Source organism: Kogia breviceps, chromosome 3 (assembly GCF_026419965.1).
Source record: "Kogia breviceps isolate mKogBre1 chromosome 3, mKogBre1 haplotype 1, whole genome shotgun sequence".
NCBI classification, from domain to species: domain Eukaryota; kingdom Metazoa; phylum Chordata; class Mammalia; order Artiodactyla; family Physeteridae; genus Kogia; species Kogia breviceps.
In genome coordinates, this window is record NC_081312.1 from 163,845,404 (window position 1) to 163,870,102 (window position 24,699).

The window sequence follows — 24,699 nt, forward strand, 5'->3', positions numbered from 1 at the left end:
CAGTTTCACAGATGCTTGTAGAAGGCATGCAATCCCTAAGTCAGCAATGGCTGTGCACTAGTGTAACCAAGTGTGAGTGTTTTGTGTACTAATTCTCCAAATCCCATTCCCACGGGTCAACACAAAGAGGGGCAGGTGGTTACTTGGAGATGAAGTGGGTTGCATTACAGGAAAGGAGCCCTGAGCTTGGGGAGACAAATCTTTTATAGTAGGCAGTAGGCATATCTGCCCCATGCACTGAATGAGGTGGTCCCTGTCTCTTCCAAAGCTGTTTTCTATAAAAAGATGCTTGAAAAGATAGCGTGCAACAAAGGGCCATCAGTACCTTGCTCCCAAAGTGCAGAAACATGAGAAACTCATGGAAAATTATCTCCCAGTAATGGGTCAAAAAAAGACCTTGAAAGATCTATGACTAATATATCAAACCCGGGCTACTACACTCCCTGACAAACTGCAAGAAACTGATTCAGAAATATGGGCAGTTGTACTGAATCATCCTGGCAATGTCATGGCAACGTACACCCAGGTGTTAGCACAGAGCTACTTATTATGTAGATCTTCAACAAACAACAGTTAAACAAGCGGAAAACTAAAACAATTCTAGGATCATTTATTCAGATGGGGAAATTTGATGGGGTATGAATAATATTTCTTGCATTTTATTCTTAATAGATTTATATATTTTCCCTAATGTGCATTGCTTATTTTTATAAACACCAACAAAATACATATTATATAAACATACATGCATTTTATTTTAAACAATAACATATATATACAGCTTTATCATGCTTTAGAATTTGCTTTAGGCAGAGGTCTGAAAGAAGTAAGTGTGTTGACTAGCTCTAACCTTGGACAGGCCACCTAACTTTATAAGATTTTTTTTAATGGCATATAACATTTTATGTGCCTTGGTTTTTACTTCTAACAAATTTAGAACTTGGGCTAAGTGATTTTTAAAATCTCTTCCTTTATGATTTTTAAAAAATTTTACATTTCAGAAAGAGGAACTAGGTTACATATTAGGTATAACTTTTAGGCTATAAGACTTGTGACACTGAACTTTTGATGTTGGGAGTTTTGTGAGTTTTTCTCAAGTATTTTAAAGCAAAGGTAGCCTGCATTCCTGCAGTGGTTAAATGTACTTCAAAGGAAATGCAGAGTAATTGTGTATTGATTCATGGTTCCCTGTGTCTCTCTAAAGCATATGACCTTTCTCTAAGCTAATGATTAGGTTTTAAAAAAAGGGATTAGGTTTGGATCTTAGGTTTTGACTTACTTCTTTCCTTCTTTTTAATGCCTTTACTAAAAAAGTGAGGGAGGGGGAACAAAGCCAACCACCTGTCAGTTACATGAGAGGAGATGTGTTTGTTTCACTGAGTGTTACAAGACTTTCACGGCAATGTTAGCAGAAGTGGAGACCAGCTGTGATGAGCTCCACCGACTTCCACCCACTGGGCACTGTCTTCTGGTTACTTCTGTGCAGCCATGGAGGCTCTGGCAATCAGCTTTCTGAGAAGAGACAAGAAAAGAAGCTCAAAGACCTTTGGATGGGTGTGGGATGAGAAAAGGAGGGAAGTGGAGGTGATTCCATGTCTAATGGCAAACACCAAGTATTTTTGAATGGGTCTGTATGCTTGTGCTTTAATGGGTCCTGCAGTGATCCATTACTCAGCCTGGCAATCCTACTCCAGAACTTCGACTGGCTATGCTTTCCATCCATTTCCAAAGATTTTACTTGAGGAAAATGGCTACTAATTCAGCAAATACATGTCCCCTCAAATCTCCCTGCATCAGCTTATTAGTTCACTATTCATCACCCCATATGTCCGTGAGTTATTACGTACTCTTGCATCAATTGTAGTGGCTTGTGAACACTGACTGTATTCTCATTTAAGTTAAAAGTGCATTCTTTTCTGTTATTGACTCTATTTACAAGAATTATGGGTAAACGTGATAATTTGTTCATGGTATCAATGTGAGCATAGTATTATTACTATAATAGCTAACATTTATGAATAATCTCTATGTTCATGGCACCAACCTAAGCATATTAAGTGTATTAATTTAAGTGCTTAATCCTCATATTAATTCTCTAAGGGGGTACTACTTTTATTCCTATATTATAGACAACAAAACTTAACACTGAGAAGTTAAGTAATATTGTGAAACAGAAATGGCAGGTCCACACCCATAATGATTCCACAGGTAAAAGCCTAATTTCTGTTCCATTATAGGAGAAGCTTCTATATGAGGCAAAGATGGAACAGGTTTAAAAATGATCCAATGAGAGGCAATTTCTATAAAGGTACCTGTAGGTTTCATTACATGTCGCTGGACTCCTGCAGTATACCTGAGTACCTAATTTGCAAAAATGGCACAGATATCTCTATTTTGTATCATTGTAACAGTTGAAAAGGAAACAATGCCATCTGTTCGGCTTGTTAGTTGAACTTTCTTTAGAAAGGAGATCTTTGCAAGAGTTCTATGTGACACAGTGGTTAAAGTTTGGACTCTGGAGCCAGAGTATATAGAACTGAATCCCAATTCTACCACCTACTAGTTGTGAGACTTAGGGTAAATTATGCTAATCTTTAGGGAATTAATTTGTCTGTAAAACAGGGATGATAACATAACTTACTTCATATATATCTCCTACCCTTTAAGGTGCATAATTGAGTGGTTTTTAGTATATTCATATGGGTGTGAAATATCACCCTTAAGTAATTCCAGAACAGGCTTATCATCCCCCAAAGAAACCCCATATCCATTAGCATTCATTCCATATTCCTCCCTCCACCCAGCTCCTGGCAACTACTGATACACTTTCTATTCCCATGGATTTGCTTATTCTGGACATTTCATATAATTGGAATTATATAATATGTGACCTTCATGTCTGGCTTTATTTACTTAGCATAATGTTTTCAAGATTCATCCATGTCATAGTTGCCATTTATCAGGTTGAGGGAGCTCCTTTCTATTCCTAGTTTGTTTAGTGCTTTTTTTTTTTTTTTTTTTTTTTTCGCGGTACGCGGGCCTCTCACTGTTGTGGCCTCTCCCGTTGCGGAGCACAGGCTCCGGATGCGCAGGCTCAGCAGCCATGGCTCACGGGCCCAGCCGCTCCGCAGCATGTGGGATCTTCCCGGACCAGGGCACGAACCCACGTTCTCCGCATCGGCGAGCGGACTCACAGCCACTGCGCCACCAGGGAAGTCCCTGTTTAGTGCTTTTACCATGAAGCTGTGTTCGAATTTTTGCATGTATTGTGATGATCATGTGCGTTTCATCTTTATTCTATTAATATGGTGCATTACCATGGGCTGCTGGTGTGCAGGACGGCTGTGGAGCTAGGGAGAGGGGCATGGAAATAGGGGAAGTTAACAGGACACACAACTCACCGTTCTTAACAAGAGTCCGTTGTTTTTCTTGAATAAATACTCCTTGGATTGTTGCAAGCCTTTGGCTAATTTCCAGAATTCTGAAAATGATGACCTGATAATTTCTCCCAGTGTTCCTTTTGCTTTTATGAAGGAGTGGATTTTCAGAGGTTTTTATTCCACCATTCCTGCTAACACCTTTCACATGCTTTTGATAAAGACTGGATAAGTTAGTAAATAGAAGCTACTTGCAATAGTGCTTGACACATAGTAAATACCATAGGATTATATTTAGTAAATTTATCCGTAGTTCAGTTGGGCTCTTGGAGAAGTCTGCTGGACTAGGAATAGAGAAGTGTTTTTCCCCCTTTGTAAAAAAAATTTTTATTGGGGTATACTTGATTTACAAAGTTGCGTTAGTTTTAGGTGTATAGCAAAGTGAATCTGTTATACATATACATATATCCACTTTTTTAAGATTCTTTTCCCATATAGGCCATTACAGAGTATTGAGTAGAGTTCCCTGTGCTATACAGGTAGGTCCTTATTACTTATCTATTTTATATATAGTAGTGTATATGTGTCAATCCCTATCTTCCAATTTATCCCTTCCCTCTCCCCTTACTCCCCAGTAACCGTAAGTTTATTTTCTACATTTGTAACTCTATTTCTGTTTTGTAGATAAGTTCATTTGTAGCCTTTTGTCAGATTCCACATGTAAGCGATATCATATGATATTTGTCTTTCTCTGTCTGACTTACTTCACTCATTATGACAATCTCTAGGTCCATCCATGTTGCTGCAAATGGCATTATTTTGTCCTTTTTTATGGCTGAGTAATATACCATTGTATATACGTACCACATCTTCTTTATCCATTCCCCTGTTGATGGACATTTAGGTTGCTTCCATGTCCTGGGCCCCCTTTTGTTTATAGAAAACAATCTGTAAGAAGCCCAGTGCATTTAGAAAAGCTCAGTAATAGCCCCGGGTTTTTATTTGGTGGAGGATAATCATAACTCCAGACCTTTTCATCTTTTTCCCATACTGCCCACTGAGAAGACTTTCCTATTTTCTACATAGATCCAAGGATTCCAATCTGGCTGGTTCTTGCTCTTCATTACTTTCAAAAATCTGTGCATAATTTAATGCCCTTTATTTCAGAATCAAAGGGAGAAAAGAGAAAGGGCTGGTAAGATGATATAAATTAAATTAAAAATTACAGAGAAATTGGGAGTTTTTGTTCAATCCAAGGGCATGAATCTCTGCTGTTATTCTGTTTTGGAGATTATGTCCCACTTTATGAGAGAACTTATATACCGTGGTGAAAGTGTTCCAGATCTTGATTTGGGTGTTGGTTATATGGGCGTTTTCAGTTGTCAAAACTTATCAACTTGTACCCTTAAGGTCAATGCATTTCATTGTATATACCTTTTGCCTCAATAATAACAAAATATCTTTCATTGTATTTCTTTGAAATATTTGGTATTTGTAAAAATTTGGAATGCTGAAATGACTTCTTCAGGGCCATACAGTATCTTTGTGTTGGATACAGAATAAAAATGGGGTCTTTGGACTCGTATTTCGTAGCTCCACTTCCCAAATTATATGACTGAAATGATTTTCCATGAAATTAGAAATAGTTCTGTACAAGTGTCTACCAAATAAACTCTCTCGTTATCATTTGAGTGATTACCTTGCTTGCTGATGAGTAAGAGTATTGGCAATTTGAAAAGGGAGAAGTCAATATTTATGAGTATATGTTAGGCTGAAGATTGATAATAGTTAATGTTAATAACCTTGAGAACAGATAGCAAATCAATTTATTAGAGCTCTTTTTTTGCATCATATGTCAATTCTTAATATTATTTGTTTGGAAATATTTTCTTATTTTTATTATTATCTTTTTGGTGCTTATTTTAATAATAATGTGCCTACACATCCATGTTTACCTTTCAATTTTGCCTACTGCTCTAGAAGATTATCAAAAACATTTATTATTATCAAGATGACAGATCCTCCCTAAGATAACAAGTGATCATAATTAAACATGTAAACAGGGACCCAGTGTCTGTGAGTAGACAGTTAAAGAACATTTGGGGTATATGAGCAAGTAACAACACAGCAAATATGTTCCTTTTATAATGTTTAAAGCATATGCCCTAATCATTATTTTTGTAGGTGACATAAATATTATGAATCCATAATGCGTTATTTAGTATTCTAAATGATGCTTTCATTAAAAAAATTCTTTGAGATGGGAGATCAACTTCAATTTAAGTCAAATATTTCCGACAATTCAAAACATATCGTATCCAGATATTATCTGGGTGCTTGTGGAAAGCATTATAGGCTTGAGATTTGTAAATGTTTTGTTAAAAAGAAAAAAATGCTGTTGGTATAATTTAAAGGCATGTTTAAATAATGAAGTTACTTTAATCCTAGTCTGCCAGGTAAATAGAAAAATTCATTAGTGATATTTTGAGATCCTGAGTTAAAAAAAAAAAAAAAAGACTGAGAAAGGCAGCAGTAATAATTCCTTGCAAATGAGCTGACACAAAACACACACACACACACACGCACACACCCTCCTCACAATTATCCATTCATTGCTTTAAATAACATGATCCTAATTCACATCTAGACTTGACTTGTGCGATGATAGAATCCGTCCCAAGCTGTTTTGATGCATCTCTTCCTTGGGATATTGAGTTTGAAACAGAGAGAGTCAGCTTTGTGTCTGTCTTGTGGCTGAAGCTGTTAAACAAAAAGCTCCAGAGTTGTTAGCTGTGTTCCTGTCATGTGATTCTGCAGAAGGAGAGAGAGAAACAAATCAGATATACAGACGTGAGCAGAGTGGACAGCAAAAGGGGTCTGAGCTCATCCGGGCTCCTGCTTCTAGTGTTTCCTGAGGTCCAGCTGCATTTCCATTCTCAGGTTCTGAAACACTATCGAAATTCTCATAACATTTTTTTTTCCTTAAGCCATTTTGAGGGTTTATTTTTGTAAGACAAACTTTTTTGGAAAAATGTTCGTATGTATTTAGATATATTTTAGTATATCCAAAATGTGGGCTCCAACTGGGAAGACGTGGAGACCTGTCTGAAAGCAGATGAAATGTCAGCCTATTCAGCAGGCGATGTGTTTAGAATACAAATATGAAGTTACCCTATTTTTGATAAACCCAATAAACAGTAAAGTGCATTAGAGGTATTTGTCACAGCTTGGTTTTGAAAAAGAAGACAGAAGACACACAAAGGCAGTTAAAATAGCTGTCATATGGTGTAGGGATTTTCTTCCCTGTGGTATTTTCAAATAATAAAGCAGATGCCTGACATTTGGGAGGGAAAATTCACACGAGATGTATCTAGAAGTCCTTCAAACACTCCACCCCTGAAACACTGCTCTAAAATATACTCTTTGTTAATGTAACAAGGTTGGTAATATCTACTTCCTGGGCTTGCTGTGTGGACAAAATGAGATTGTGTAGGAAATGGGACACAGGCATGGCCAAGGGTGGTGGGGCCACTGGAGACCCAAGGGTCTCCTGCCCTCAGATCAAGCCCCTCAAATCAAAATTTCCTTCTTGGATGGCTCACAAAGAGCTAAAGCATGAATTTAAATCCGCCCTGTGATTTTCGAATTTAGAAAGACTCAATGTTTCTAAATGTGGGGACTGGCCCATATCGTTCTGGGTACTGCTTCTCTCTAAGCGGGGCATTCCCAGGTGTGGAGCTGACCCACGGGTCAGATGAGCCTGACAGGTATCCGTCTCTGAGAGCACAACCTTGGGTGCCTTCGTGAGGGGCCAGATTCATGGCCAGGCACCAGAGGACCACTTAGAGAACTTCAGTGAAATTTACTGAATGGCTCCATTGTGCTAATACGTATCAGTGGGAAAATCTACACCCTTGTGGGCTTTCTACTTATATACCTCCTTGGATTTTTTTTTTTTTTTTTTTTCCGGTACGCGGGCCTCTCACTGTCGTGGCCTCTCCCGTGGTGGAGCGCAGGCTCCGGACGCGCAGGCCCAGCTGCCATGGCCCACGGGCCCAGCCGCTCCGTGGCACGTGGGATCTTCCCGGACCGGGGCACGAACCCGTGTCCCCTGCATCGGCAGGCGGACTCCCAACCACTGCGCCACCAGGGAAGCCCTCCTTGGATATTTTTATTCACCAACACATAACCAGATAACCCCTCTACCTTCGCATTCAGAAATGTAGAAATGAGTCAGAAATGGAGAAATCGTCTTCTGGAATTCACTTTTATAATTATAGTCCTGAGTCATTCCTGTGTATTGAATGTATGACTTTCCAAATGGTCCCATATAAGTATTTAGATAATGTAAATTCTATAGTATGATTTTGTATCATTTTTGCTACAAATATTCCATGGGATGTTGTTTTTTTTCCTTCTAAAATTGTAAGGTCAAAGGTGCTGCAAAGAGTTCAAGTTGTAAAGTATTCTATAGTTATAGCAAAGCTAGATTGCTATTTTGGTGCCTTAATCCAGCCACAGCTGTGCGGGATCCAGTTTCCAGTAGGGGAAAAGTGAAACTTAATGTAGAGGATCGTAGCTCCCCTTCCTGGCCCTACGTGTTTTTAAATCCCACTTTTTTCTATTCTTTCCTTTCCTGCATCAGACTCAACCCCTTTGTAATCATGAGAGAAAACCCTCCAGGGATTCTCAATCTCCATTCTTTGGGCCATCTATGATAAACTCGTCAGAGCCAAGAAATTTCATGTGGAATGTGGTCTTCCAGATGCCTTGTCTTTTGCAACTCTGTGATGACAGAAGGGTTCTGTAACTGTGCTCTCTGATACAGTAACCGGTAGTCGCATGGACCTAGTGAGCACTTAATGCGAATGAACTGAATGAACTGATGCCACTAAGGAACTGAATTTTTAGTTGTACTTAATTTTAATTAATTTCAATTTAATTAGCTAGATGTGGTTAGTGACCTCCAGGTTAGACAGTACTGTTCAGACACTAATAACTTCTCTCCAATAGATGCTTCAGACCTGCTAGAGTGTTGTTATTTTAACTAAACTCACCAATTTCCCTGACTGATGGGGACAGGCTACTTGCACCACACTGTGCAAAAGTACCCTTTGTTCTTTCTGCTGTATCATTTCACTGCATCTGCCTCCTTAGAGCTCATGGCTGGGTGGCACATACAGCTGAGTTATTTTCTGCTTCGCGGCATGGTTTTGCCCTGGCATCATTCAAATAACAAAGCCAGGTCTGGACTTCTCAGATATAATCTCTTGCAGGAAGCTACCGGTCCTGGGTTGGGAGACACGTTTAGACACAGTCAGACCCAGAGGAAAGGAAAAGTAGAACGTATAGTGGTGGGTACCTCAACTTTACTATCATCTTACCAAGGTTTGTAGCAGAAATGAGAGAGATGTCATGATGATTTCAGCAGGGGTGCCAAAAGGTGACCAGAAAAGGAGGGATCCTTCAGCATACCTGCCAACATCATCTATAGCCGTCCCCCAAAACCACCCAGGAGAAACATACAATCTAAGAAAAACCAGTTGCCAAGCCTTCAACCTCTACTCCCAGCTAGACTGCTACCCATAAGATCCCTTTATATGAACATTGTAGAGCTTCCTCAAGTAAGCCTGATCTGCATAAAAATGGTTCACTAAAAGTTTTCTCTAAAGAGAAAGTCCTTCTAAAGCATGAACAGTGCAATAAGTAGCATGACTTTCCAGAGACATAACAATGTGAATAGCAAGGATACACCAGCATTTTATGAACTAGTGACTAATGTTCTAAAATAGACCCAAAGCCCATCATGGCACAGACTTCCTTCAGAGAAGGGCTTATAACACGGTAACGGCATTACTTAATATTGAAAATTGATCTGAGACCGTTTGAATGGAAGACATGGAACAAAGGAGGTTTATTGCATTGCATGGTATTGATCCGATCTTATTCTATCACACGCTGAAATTGTGCTTTTAACGAAATAGATCCATTGTACTGAGAGCTTCAGGGGAGCTGAGAGATACTTTGTAACAGATCAAATTTTCAAATTCAAATTTTTCCTTTACTCAGATAGAGGAGAAATGGGATAAATTACGGGATGAATGAAAGGAGAGAGAAAGGAGAGAAAAAGAAGCGTAAGGCTCTTGAAATTGTCATTACTAGTCTCTGACACAAGAGGGAAGCAGAAATTAACTCAATATTCTCTATTTGTTATCCAAGTTATCCACAAATAGGCAATCTTCATACAGTAAAATGGACAAACATTTAAATAAGACAGTTTTAAATAAGACAATTTATTGTATCATTATGAAAGAGTTTGTTATTATTTTAACATCAGAAGGAGAAACCACAATACCTGTTTTTGCTGCCAGGGGAAGATTCCAGAAAGCAATGTACACAGTACTGATGAGATTAGGATTAGAAGTCAAACAAATTAGGAGCCATCGTGGCTCAAATTCATAGTAGCTGGGTGACCTTGGGCAAATCCTGTAGCTGCTCTGAAACCCCGTTTTTTCATCTGTAAAACAGATACTCATGCCTGCCCACATTCCAGAATTGTTGCAAGAATCCCATGATTCTTGCAACATATATGTGTGGGACATATATTTCCAATACAGGCGAAGTCCCCAATAAGTGGTAGCTGCTATGATTTCTTTTTTACAGTTGTTGGCAGAAGCCTTGTGTTGTTTGCCATTCTTGTGAGAATTAAATAAAAGCATTTCTCTAGAAAGTAGTTTTTGTATTGTGTGCAGAAACTGGTTGCTATCTTCTGTCATGTGGAATGTGTGTGTGTGTGTTGGCGGGTATTTCCTGTTTCTGGGGCAATTAACTTTCAACTCTCTCACTTTCTGCACCACTGTTGTCTTTACTGCTTTTTTCTCTCCTCGGCTTCTGGTAAATGAAAAGACATCTCCTTTCATTTTCAGCTATGAGTGTTCACATGTAAACTGGGTTGGAGAGTTTGGGGCATATGTCTCTTAAAAATATAAGCTATGATTGGCAGCTCAAGGAGGAAGTTGGGAAAATTTGGAGCTGGTGACACAGAGTGGAAAAGGAAGAGATCTGAAGTGTGCATAGTTTAACCAAGTTGAAAATACCTTTTACAATTATACAAAATGACCAATCCATACCTTTTTTTTTTTTTTTTTGGTGGTACGCGGGCCTCTCACTGTTGTGGCCTCTCCCGTTGTGGAGTACAGGCTCCGGACGCGCAGGCTCAGCGGCCACGGCTCATGGGCCCAGCCGCTCCGCGACATGTGGGATCTTCCCAGACCGGGGCACGAACCCATATCCTCTGCATTGGCAGGCGGACTCTCAACCACTGCGCCACCAGGGAAGCCCCATACCATTTTTAATGTAAAAACTTTCATGCTAAAATAAAATTTACTCAGGCCTATTGACATTATTTATGATTATTCTCCCTTTTGATAAAATTCTGTTTACTGTAGAGTATAAATCAAAAGTGCAAACAAATCTCCAGAGGCAATGTTTAAAATATTAAGAACAGAAATCGTTTAAAAGTACATTAGAGCCTTATTCAAACAAAAGATGATAACTGTGAATAACTGTTTTTTCTAATCATCAGAAGAGACCCTAGAGAGAGCCTGTAGTTGGCAAGCGTTGACCCTATATGCCCGCAAAGAAGCACTGGCTACTTCATGTAATTGCGATGAATTATACTGAATTTCTTGGAAACTCTAGTAGGCCTCCTAGACTCACCAAGAATTAGTGAGATTTTACTCATATTCATTTGTCATATGACCTCCTTCGTCATAAATAGTGTCTTGTTATACCCCCCCCCCCTTCAAAATGCCTTGGTATTTTTCAGATTTTCTGGTTCTACCCAGACCTAGCCACCCCCGGCTCCTAATTTTTATTACCTCTCCCAGGTAACTGGCAGCAGCCATCTAGCTAGTACATGAAGTTGCAAGCTCTTTAATTCCTAAGATTTCCTCCATATTTTGTTAATTCTTAAACCTATTTTCATCTAATCATTCCACTTCTTTAAAACCTTTACAACCTATTGCTTATATTAATATTGCCATTTCTGAACCAGCACGGTGCCTAGTTAGTACGTACCTACCTACTGACTCTAATCTTACAACAGTCCTTTCAAGGGTCAGCTTCACTTTAGAGATGACAAAATTCTTGGGTGTGAGGTGTGTGGGAGGTTAACTAACAACATGTGTGTGATATGTAAACACCAAGGTTTTACTCCAAAGCCCACTTTATTTCTCAAGGTTCACTACATCTTACGGTGACACGTGTGTAGTTATATTTCTGCTTGTCTTTCAAGACCTTCCAAAGGCTGGTTTGGTGCTACTTTTTATACTCTTTTTCTTCTTTAAGGATCTTTCTTGGGACTTCCCTCGCAGTCCAGTGGTTAAGACTCCAAGCTTCCAATGCAGGGGGTTCAATCCCTGGTCAGGAAACTAAGGTCCTACGTGCCACACGACACGGCCAAAAAATTTAAAAAAAAGGATCTTTTTCTGTCTTTTCACATCATTGTTATATCGCTGTACAAATAATTATGTTCTTTCTTTTTCACATCATTGTTACATTGCCCTACAAATAATTATGTTCATTCTGTGCTTCAATGGGCCCACTCATAATAAAGGACCTTTTTGTTTTTCTGAAGAATGTTTCCTTACTTTGTTCATGTTCATTATACCCAGATTTATTTTGTCCATATATTTTCTAAGCCAGCTTGTTTTACATTTCAAGTTTAAAATGTTACAGGCGCTCCAGAAAAGATGGGGTAGACACACTTCTCCCTATTCCTCCTGGTAAGTACAGCTAAAAACCCTGAACGTTATGTTTAAAACAAATATAAGAAGACTCTGTAAGCTGGGGGGGGGAAGAAAAGGCAGACCAGTTTTGGAGACATCAGGACACCAAAAATGACACGGTGGTAATTCCCTGCGTTTTCCTTTTGCTTCATATGTTATCCCAGGCTGGGTCCTGGAGAAGCCAGCAATTTGGGAACACTAGTGGGCACAGACAAAACGAGCCCCAAGAAAAGCTTGCTCTCTCTAGTCAGAGGATAAGAGAAGGGGCATCCCAGCAAGATAGACAACTTTTAGGCAGCAACCACCATCCGCAAGCCAAACGCCACAGGGAAAACTGTAGCTCCATTGCCACACCTGCCTGTAAAGGTGGAGTAGGGAGCTTCATCTTCCAATCGGGACAGGCTACAACGAGGCACCTCCTATTCCCCGCTGGAGTGGTATGAGAGAAGGCCAAGTGGGGACTGGGGGACTTCCTTGTCAGAGGCCATATGGAGAGTTGGAACTTTCATCCCCACACAGTGAGAATGAGGAACCACTCCTTCCGCATCTGCGGTTCTGCAGGAGACCTGAGAGTCAGGACTTGCATGCTGATCTGGGTAATGAGCGCCCCCTCCCCCCCCCCGCCCAACCACACACAAAATGGTGTCAGTGGAAGTCACGTGGGGAGGAGCAAGGAGGTGTCCCTCCTTCTTCTAACCAGAGTGGGTCATCAGAACCCTAGTGGGGAGGCTGAATTCCCACCCCTGCCCAGCAGTTACAAGGTGCCCTTCCTCTGCTGCCTGAAAAGAACCAAGGTGATGAATGTGAATTTCCACTCCCGCATGGCCAGCCGTAATCACGTGGTACCTCCCTTCACCTGCTGGCAAAATGTCAGAGGAGGTCTGCTAAGACAGAAGATTTAAATAGGATCCCAAATCTCACAATATAATACCACAAATGTCCAGGATATAATTGAAAACCACCTGTCATACCAAGATCCAGGAAAATCTCAACTCAAATGAGAAAAGTCAACACCAGGCACCAATACCAAGGTGACACAGGTGTTAGAATTATCTGAGAAGGATTTTATAGCAGCTGTTATAAAAATGATTTGAAAAGCAATTATGAACACACTTGAAACAAATGAAAAGGTAGAAAATGTCAGCAATGAAACAAGATTAAAAAATCAACTGGAAATTTTAGAACTGAAAAACTACAATAACTGTAATGAAAACTTAATAGTAGAATGGAGAGGTCAAAGAAATTAATCAATGAACTGGAAGATAGAACAATTGTAATTACTTAATTTGAAAAATAGAGAAAAATCCACTAAAAGAATAAACAGAGGGAACATAAAAAAGATTTAACATTCACATCATCAAAGTCCTGGAAGGAGAGGAGAAAGAAAATGAGGCTGAAAATGTATTTGAAGAAATAATGGCTTAAATTTTCCCGCTTTGGCAAAAGGCACAAGCCTACAGATTAAAGCAGTTGTGTGACTTCCAAACTGGATAAATCCAAATAAGTCCTTGCCAAGATATCATAATTGAATTTCTGAAAGCTAGAAAAAGCGAAAATGAAAGCAAGGAGAGAGAAACAACACTTACTTATAGGAGGAAATAATTCAAACAACAGCAAATTTCTCAGCAGAAACCGTGGAGTCCAGAAGGAAGAGTATACAACTAGTAAGTGCATTCAGTAAGTTTGCAGGCTACAAGATAAACATAGAAAAATCAATTGTGCTCCCGTATACTAGGCAATGAACATGTTACTATCCAAAATTAAGAGATGATATCATTTCAAATTAATCCAAAATTAAATACTTAGATATAATCTTAAAAAAATGTACAGAACTTGTATACCGAAAATTACAAAACACTGAGGAAAGAAATCAAAGATCTAACCAAATGGAGAAACACACTGACTTAATGAATTGGAAAAATCAACATAGTGTAGATGTCAATTCTTTCCATGTCAATATGTAGGTTTAATGCAATTCCTGTCAAAATCCAGGAAAATCTTTTGTAGATGTAGATAAGATGATTCTAAAACTTATATTGAAAAGTAAAGGAACTAGAATAACTGAAAGAGTTTTGTAAAATAATAAAGCGAAAGTAATCACTCTATCCAATTTTAAGAGTTTTAAATAGCTACAGTAAACAAGGCGTTAGGGAACAGAACCCAGAAATAGGTCCATACATGTACAGCCAACTGATTTTTGACAAATGTGTAAAAATAATTCACTGGAGGAAGGATAGGCTTTTCAACCAATGGTGCTGAAACAATTGAATATCCTTAGAGGGGAAAAAGAGAGAGAGCCTTGACATAAGGCTCACACCTTATGCAAAAATTAAGACAAAATGGATCATAAATGTAGATGGGAATGCAGCACTAGAGACACTTAGGGAAAAAAAATATAGGAAAAAATCTTTGGGACCCAGGGTTAAGTGAACAGTTCTCAGATACGACACACCGAAAGCACATTCCATAAAAGAAAAAAAAATGGTAAGTTGGGCTTTATCGAAATTAAAAACTTTTTCTTTGCAAATTACCCTGTCAAGAGGTTGCAAAGATAAGCCACCGACTGGGAGAAAACCTTTCCAAATCTCATGTCTAACAGAAGTTTCATATTTAGATTTCTGAAAACTCAACAGTAAAAACAACCCAAGCAATCCAAATAGAAAATGGGCAAAAGACATGAAGTGACATTTCATTGAAGAGGATACAAAGATGGTAAATATGAACATGAAAGAATTTTCAGCACGATTAGCCATTAGGGAAATGCAAATTCAGACCATGATGAGATATCATTAGAAACCCATTAGAAGAGCTTAAAAAAGGAGCGACAACATCGAATGCTGGTGAAGATTCAGAGAAACAAGATCTCTCATACATTCATTGCTGGTGAGGACTTAAAATGGTACAGCAACCCGGGAAATAGTTTGGCAGATTCTTTTTAACATAAGCATACGCTTGACGTAAACACCATAGTTATACTCCTGGATATTTATCTCAGAGAAGACTCACATCTACACAAAAACTCGTACACGATTATTCATATCAGCTTTATTTTTAACAGCCCCAAACTAGAAACAACCTAGAAACAGCAAAAACTAGAAATGCCCTTCGATAGGTGAACACCTAAAGGAAGGGTGCACATCCACACCATGAGTACTACTCAACCGTAAAAGGGAATTAACTACCGATACACACAACATCATGGATAGTTCTCAGGGGTGTCAGGCTGAATGGAAAAAAGCAATCTTGAAGGTCACACTCTGTACGATTCCATTTGTATAACACTTTCAAAGTGACCCACATATAGGGATAAAGACCAAATTAATGATTTCTAGGGATTAGGGATGGCTTGTGGATCAGGGGTGTGTGTGTGTGTGACTATAGAGTAGCAGGAGGGAGAGCTTTGTGGTGATCTGATACTTCAGCCTCTTGACTGTGGTGGTGGCACCCATGTTGTTCTGATGTTACTTTCTGCCTTTTTTTTTTGCGGTACACGGGCCTCTCCTGTTGCAGAGCACAGGCTCCGGACGCGCAGGCTCAGCGGCCATGGCTCACAAGCCCAGCTGCTCCGTGGCATGTGGGATCCTCCCTGACCGGGGCACGAACCCGTGTCCCCTGCATCGGCAGGCGGACTCTCAACCACTGCGCCACCAGGGAAACCCACTTTCTGCCTTTTGATGTTATTCTCTGGCTATGGAAGATGTCACTATTAGAAGAAACTGGATAAGGAATATAGATGACCTCAATAGACTATGTTTGCAACTTCCTAGGTATTTGCAATGATTCCAAAATAAAAAGTTTTTCTAATAGTACAAATACTTTTTATTTGGGAAGATGGAGAGGGAGGCCCCAAGGAATGGAGCCATCCACCAGGAGCTTATCGTGACTTCCAGTCTCTGGGTAGAACTTCTAGGGGCTGTGTCTCAGATGGAACTTGCCACAAGTGATAGAACGTAGTAGAGTATCAGCTGCCACCAAGCCTGCCTCACCCCATGTGGGATGGTAGAGGAAGGAATGGATACTGAATAAGTGACCCAGAGTTTTCTGGGGGTCAGTGGTCATGGATGCCACCTGGCTGTATCACCAGAGTCTAACCAATGACCTCAAGAGCTGCTTGCTCTAGGGCCTCATCAATTGGTTCCCTGTTCATGGCATTCAGGCCAAAAGTGTCTTGGAGGGGAGCTCAGATGTGATCAAGGTGAAGCCAATTACTGGCTTCAGATCTACTTTTCATCTGATAAACCATCACGGTTTGGAGTGGAAGGGGCTTGTGGGGTGGGGGTGTGTGGACACCTATCTGGTCAGTGTCCACTAAGCCTCATCCTCTGTCTGAGGCTCTCTCCATCTAGAGCAGAACTGGGTTTATCTTCTGGAAGTTCAAATTGGCCTTTGTGCTCATATAGTTAAAGAAAAGGGCTGGGGACTGCTGTCACTTAGGAAGCAGAGTTGTGTCATTTGTCAATATGTCAAATTGGTAGGACAGTGAGAATCTACACTCCAAATAGCTGGGCAGTCCGTCTGTATCTGGAGGGCAAATGAGGTGGAATGAAAGTTCAGGAGGATGTCTTCCCGGGGGAACAGTGTTCCCTAACCCTTCTTGGCATTTTATCCCAGAAAGAATACAAAGTGGAGCCTACTGGGATGCCCTGGCTTCGAGGAGAGCCTGTGATTTGGGTGCTTTGATTGGGAATCACATGACTTTCCAGGTAAACAGACCTGGTAGGAGGGAGGGAAACAGACCAGACGGGACAGGTACGGGAAACTGACCCGGCTATGGGCCGTGACAAGACTCCATGTTCAGGTCCACTTTGTGCAGGCATTTGCACCACAGAGACTCAGCTGACATGTGGAAGATGCCCGGGGAGGTGACACAGCGCCCCTGAAAGGCTTGTCATGAGAGGCGTATAACCCCTGGGGTGGCAGGAGTTTGGAAACTTCTGGATAAGCCGGCTGGCATTTAGAGCACTGCTCTGCTCCTGAGTGCTCGCCAGGGAAACTGACTGGGTTAAAATAGCAAAGGAGGAGGTGCTCTCTGTGGGCTCGCTCTTTCCTAAATCTATGAACATCAAGACGAGGATCCGTTTCTGCTTCTTGCCTCGGTTGGAATCGCCCCAGGAATGCACGGGCAGACCCAACAGTGAGTAGTGGGAAAAAATGAAGGCAGGGACATGGGAAAGAGGCTGCCCGATAGGCCGTGGTGGTCTAATCTACGGTCACGAAGATTAGTTTGCCTAATTGGTTCTCCTGTAGGATCTCTTATTTTCCATTTGTAGAAGTATAAAGAATTTCACTCCTTTCATTAGTGGTCAAAGGGGAAAAAGGAACAGCAAGTCCATTTTCACAGTTTCAATCTAGGAGATGGAGGGATTCCCAGGCCTGGTATCTAACTAGAAGGGCAGGAAATTTAAGTTTGCTTGGTTAATGCTTTTTATTCATCAAAAAGCTCGAGTTGTAGGTTTCAGAAAGTGTGACAGGGCTTCAGGTAGAACCCAAATATCCCTACTGTAGTATGTAATCAAGAAGTTAAAGACGTCTTAAGCCAGAGTGTGGATTGGCCTTTGTACATCTGTTTTTATAAAGGGTCGAGTGGCGACAATGAGTTTTAACTGGAGAAGATAGGACCCATATCCCGTGGAGGTGTTTACCCACTATTTCACTGTATGTATAACTAAAGTCCTCTTTGGGATGGAAAATTCTGACTGAAATCATGTGAATTATAAACCGTAGTCTCCCCATTCATGGCAGTCTCTATAGAGTTAGGGATTTTTCAGCCAGTGTTATTATCTGTTTCTCTGAAAGTGAGATAGAGGAATTATTCATTTCCCTGGAGATACTCAAGATGTTGGAGGGAAAATTGTTTTCAGAACCCAGATCTTCAGAGCTCTTGGCCGCTCTCAGAGGGCTAAACCCAGATTTCCCGTGTCTCATTTTGCCTACCTGTAAAATATGGATGTTCTCACCTCTCTCTGCTGTTTTAGGGGATGGCTAGTGCAGACAGATTGGGAGTACAAGGGAAATACACAACAGGGTGTCAGAGTAGAAGAAGTCAAATATAATCAGGTCAGCGTTGTACAAATATGTGTACAATTCAATTCCTGGAGTCCCCAGAATGGATGTGATATAGATGCCAAGTCTGGCAGGAAGCTCCAGTTCTTTCCAGAACTTGTTTCCTGGACTTCAGGGTATAAGAAGAGAATTCTGTTATCTCTATTCTGGTCTTTCAGGCATCTCATACCAAATTCCAAGGTCTTTTGGCTTCAGCCCTTGGAAATTGGACAACTTACCTTCCTTACTCTCTCTCCCTCCCTCCCTCTCTCTTTCTTTTCCTTCTTTCTCTCTCTTCCTTCCTTCTTTTTTTTTTTTTTTTTTTTTTTTGCTTTTATTTCCCCAGTTATCAGGCGCATTTACAAACTTGCAGAGCTGGGGCTGGTCTTACCAATCGTAGAAATTCTTCCTCTTCGACTATTTTCTAAAGAGTCTGCCTCCTCCCTGCCCCGCCGCCATTCATTGGATTTTGAGCCCCTTGAGTTCAGATCCCTGAAGATATGCAACACCCTCAAAAATATCTGTTGAATGAATGAAAACTGTGAATGTTTCTCTAGTGGTGGTAAGATGAAAATAGCGTGGATGTTATTACATCGTTACACTGAGAGACTATTTGATTTACACTAGCTTTCTGCTAAAACTTCCAGTACATTTCTTTTTCTCTTTAAAATAATTTGCTTCCTCGTGCACCTCTCTATCAATTTCTATTTCTAGTCTACATTCCCATCTCGTTTCTAGTTCACTGGCAGAGGAGGACACTGTCAGGGTCTGAAAAACAAACCCTCACAGGGTGTGGTTACCACCATCGATTACCTTGGTTCCTAGTCATGATTCAGTTTTTCTCCCCCTTGTGAGAGGGGTTTTAAACAATATCAAAACACTTCCAATAGATAGAAACATTAGCGGTCAAAATTCCCATCAAAGGGAGGAAATAAAGTCACTTTTTTCTTTCACTCAGTGGAACTCGGCATTGTCATCCAGTGAAGGAAATACGCTGGCCCTGTACTTCTTGCAATTACCTTTTCCTGCTACTGCCTCCTGCTCTCAAGAGGAGAAGGAAACTCTTCTGGAAACTATGATTGAGGAGTAGGTTACTTCCAACCGAGGCCAGAGGTAATCATTAGTCTTAGCAGCTTGTGGTTCAATAAAAACTATCTGTAGCAATGCAATAGGCAGCTCTCTCTTTCAGGGAACACGATTATTTTTTTATTCAATCCCTGTTCTCTTTCTAAATACCATGTTGATAGAAATAAAAACACATTCCTGAAACAACAAAAGAAACGGTGGGTATAGCAAGCATTTTTCCCTGAGATGTTTGTCTTAACTCTCACCTTGCTTAGTTGATATATACACCCTCTTGAGGCATAAATGGAATAAATAGTCCAGAGTGACCGTGGAGTCGGATCTCAAATGACATTATGCCTCACCCGTGCACCATTTAAAGCAGCGGACCCCAACCTTTTTGGCACCAGGGATCGGTTTCATGGAAGACAATTTTTCCAGCAACGTGTTGGAGGGGGAGGGACGGACGGTAGTGTGAGCGATGGGGGGACGGCAGATGAGGCTTCACTGGCTTGTCCGCCACTCACCTCCTGCTGTGCCGCCTGTTTCCTAACAGGCCATGGGTCAGTACCAGTCTGTGGCCCAGGGGGTGGGGACCCCTGGTTTAAAGGTTCGTTCCAAAAACATCAGACACTCTGAAAGGTTAGATGTCCGTAAAACTGCCTTCCCTTCTATGAGTGACGTTGAAACTCATGATTCCCTGAGCTTGGACACCTGGGAACAGTCAGGATCTGTTTTGTTGCAGAAGGAATAAAAGCATAGCATTACAAGGATGATAGCACTGGGTGTTCCTGACCTTTGAAGCAGACTTAACATGAAACAAAGCAAGCAAAAACTGGAAATATTTAGCAGGAAATGTTACCAATTTTTAGAGGGGAAAGATGATACAATCTCTAAAGGGTCATTAGCTTGGGGATAGTCATGACCTTGAGAACACAGCTCCATCCACTCAGTGACCAGTTGGTAAATCTGTACAGAGAGCTCCATCTACCCATATCAGCTCAGGGTCAGTTTGATTTTATTGTGGGTGTTTTGTTTCTGGTCTTTAAAAGTTATTTTAAAAACGCAAACAACAGCAACAGCAACAAACCCTGCTTTTCTTTTTCCTACTTCTTGTTCCTGAGCCCTACCCACCTCCTGTTTTGGCTCTTGTCTACCTTTGCAATTTCTGGCACGTATGTGCTCTGCTGAATGCCAGTTTCAGGTCAACAGATGTTGTCATGAAAAACAAGAACTAGAAAATTAGAAAATCTCACTGCTTTGCAATGCTTATTAGCAGGAAACTGCAACAATATGCTTTATATTTTTTAGTAGAGGGCTCTGTGGGCATCCTACTCATAGGCTTGTATATTTTTAAACTTTCTTTTTTGAATATGTGTTATTTTTGTAGTGGAAAATACCATTTAATTTGGAAATTGTAATGACCTTCTCATCCGCTTCTCTTCAGCTTTGTCTCTGTGATAAAGTCTGATATAGCATATGCAAGTGTATAGAAAAACTATGGCCATTAACAAAAGAAGCTTTCAGGGGAAACATGTTTTTGAAAAATTTTAAATCTGCAGTTTTGAAAAGATGTCAAACCTTCCCTTTGCTAAACAGAAATTTTTTGAAAACTGGCTAATGATCTCAAAAACAGTTCAGACAGATTTATAGGAAAAAATATCTGGTTCCTACCTTATAATCATTTCTTTATAGATGAAAAGACTGAAATACTTTTTTAAGCCAGATTCAAATGATTTCAAAAGCACTTTAGATTAGTTTTCTCTGTGAAGGGGACTCAAGCTTTTGGAAGAAAGCTTGTCCCGGAAACTCATGAAACTGTCCCAACCAACTACGAATTTCCAAAAGTAAGATGCCTACCATAAAATATGTATGATTTTTCAACGTGAGGCTGATGTTATCTAGAGCAATATAACATACGGACTGCCCCGATTTCCAGGGCAGCCGAAATAATACACAGTTCGCAGGGCCAACATGGGCCTCACCCACAGGCCTCACCCACCCCACCCCACGGGGTGTCTCATTTCATTATCATCCTGTCATTTGTTCTTGTTGAACTGTAATAAAGGGAAAACAGATTCCTGGTCCTGGGAAAGCATTTCTTGTTTCTTTATCTGCATAATAAGGGGTTTGAGCTAAATCCTTTCCAAGACGCTTACCAGATATAAAATTCTGAATTTCATATGTAGCAACATATAATTTTGGAATTGCTCACAGACACACATGCCTTGGAACTTTCAGCAAAACCCTGAAACAGAAAGTCAGATTGTATGTGTGTATATATATGTATATTTGTTTGTCTTTATAGCCCATTTTTATTTATCATACTATTAGTCTCACTAGAAGCTCAACACTGTGGACTAATAGATTTCTGATCCTACATCATAACTCACTGATAATAATGTTATTAAATTTTCGACATTATTACACATATTTTGATTATTTATTTTTTTAAACACTTTCTTTGAAAAATTAAAAAATATACAATTTGTAAAGGTTACCTTCTATTTATGGTTCTTACAAAATATTGTCTATATTCCCTGTGTTGTACAATACATCCTTGAGTCTATCCTACACCCAAGAATTTGGGTATATTAAATTCTGTATATTAAATTCTGTAGCTTTTATCTTTGGTACTGTTAATGTGATTAATAACAACAACAACGATAATAATAATAATTGCTTTTTTCCCTCTAACTTTGTCTTATACAAATAGGAGATCATTCTCTTGCAGATTTCTGAGGCCTCTTACAACTCCTCTCTTTTTTATGTTTTTTTCTCTTTCAGTTTTTCATGGTTTATACTCTTTATCCTATTTCTTTTCCTTTTCATTCTTTATTTTCTCGTTTTCTCTCTTCGCTTGCCATTATGTTTTCTCTTTCCTCGGTTCCTATTTGAGATTTTGTGAAATTAGTTGTCCCTGAGATAGAATAAACACCATGACGGTACTGGCATTTTGGGGTTTACCAAAGAACATTCTTTTTCACAGCACTAAATTATAGCCACTTATGTGTTTAGTGAATCTGCGCCATCTTCTGTTCATTTAATTAAAATGCCATCCTAATTGTGCTGGGTCACCATGCATTTTTTCCTTCGCGCTCATCTGAGTGTTCATTTTACTGTCATTTCCCCCTAAAAACCTCCTCTCGCAAATAGATTTGACATTGTGTGAGCATTTCATTCTACTTGAGGCCTGATATTTACACGACCTAAATGGTGCTTGGAGAAAAGCTTCCTGGATTTTTAAATGATTTTATTTTACTTATATACTCAAATCCAGATGACACAAGGAAATGTGTTAGGAATAGACTGGATTTGCGAACCATTTCACCTTTCACCTTGCTCCCACCCCTGCAAAGCTAGAGGATTGCTGGGCCATTAGAATGGGTTTGCATTTCATGAATATTCACAGAGTTAGTGTAAGAATCGCGGGCATGGCTGACGGGAAGAGATAATCTGTCTCCTAGGTGACTTTGGGGGAAAACAGCTTATGATTTGTTAAAAAAAATGGTGCTCTCTGGGTGAAAAGTTTAACAGCTAATCTGTCATTCTAATGGAACAGGCCATCACAAGCCAACGAAAACAGAAAAATGACTGGGAAATGACTACTTTGGTGACCTTCTTAGTTTTGTAGTTCAATAGTAAATACAGGGTAGCAATATGAAGATTAATTTTATTAGGAAAAGATAGCAAGAAATCTTGAAATTCAGAAAAAAAATCATGAATAGTCTTCTAGAATGATCTAAAATTTATGTCTATATATCCTCATCTTTTATGAGCTTCATCACTGAAAGGAATTACTAAACTGGAAATTCTTAGAAAAATTTCTCAGAAATGTACTTGGTAGTAGTGATGTATGGATGCAGAGGAGGATAATAGTGAAAGTTTAATAAAAATATATTTCATCCAGATCTTCCTTTTACTTTATTTATTTTTTAAATTTTATTGATTTTTGGCTGCATTGGGTCTTCATTGCTGCACGTGGGCTTTCTCTAGTTGTGGTGAGTGGGGGCTACTCTTCATTGCGGTGCGTGGGCTTCTCATTATGGTGGCTTCTCTTGTTGCGGAGCACGGGCTCTAGGCGTGCAGGCTCAGTAGTTGTGGCACAAGGGCTTAGTGGGGTCTTCCCGGACCATGGCTCGAACCCGTGTGACCTGCAGTGGCAGGCGGATTCTTAACCACTGCGCCATCTGGGAAGCCCCTGGATCTTCCTTTTAAAGAACAAATTTTTATCTTATACCTATCATGAAAATGTTCCGATGCCTGGCAACTAAACGATTACTTTTGTTTTCAGATGACAAATGGGCCGTATGCTCCTTGTGATGTTATTGGAAAATTAGAGCCATGACCACACTGAGAAAGAAAAAAATCTCTTTGAAATAAATTTAAGATAGTCCCTTGCTCCAATGCCCTCCTCCTCCCCCACCCCCGAACTACGAAACTCAACGATGCTTCAGAAAGTTGAGAGGGATTCTGGTACAAGAGACATGCTCTTCTCCAGCGGGTGCCACTTCGATCTCACCATGAGCACAGAGCACTCTTTCATAGTTGACGTGTATGTATTATATATATGTAATAGGTCCTGAAAATATTGGAAATCTCCAAGTTGGTATTGACTGCCAAGGTGATTTCTGAATCTCCGGTGATTCCAGTCTCCTCAGAATGCAAATTGCAAGAGCTGTTTTAACAGTGGTGACACCTGTGGTTTGTGTTGTCCTAAACCTCCTTGGCAGCCATTTTGTTGACATTCAGATACTAAAGCTTGACTTTAAGGGTCCGAAAAGGCCAGCTTTCCCCGTCCCATTATCAACTGAGATCAACTGCTGTTTAAAGGTTATGACAAATGACAGAATGGCTTCTCTTTCAGTCGTTTCTGGCCTTACCAATATATCACTCAACCTGAGCTCTCCTCCCTATTGATATTACACAAAACGTCTACTGAGCGTGCTGCCTACCAGCAGACATTTTGTCCTTGTGAATTCAGCATCATTTCTGAACCATCCCCTGAATCTTCTTTCATTCTCCAAAGGAGGGAAGTATCCTGGGTCCTCAGAGTTTACAGCTTTATCACAGTAAAGAGGGTGAGAGGAGGTGGTGGAGGTTGGCGGGAGAGTGGCTCTGGGGGATTCTATGTTAGCATTCAATCTTGAATTGAGAGCAGTTGCCTGGGAAACAAAACCTCAAAAAAAAAATCTCATTTTTGCATGCATCTTCAAATCTTCAAATGGCAGGACGTGCTTTTGTGTTGAAAGCAAGTCCTCTAAGTCTAAAGGCTCAACAAGGCCAGGTTTATGATCCGCCCAATCCACCTGAGCATAGCACGGATGCTGTCTATCACAGTGCTAATCAAATAGAACATGCTTATGTTAAAAACGGAGACAAAAAGGTTAAAATGCTCTTCTCTGGTCCCACGAGTTGAAAGGCATCAG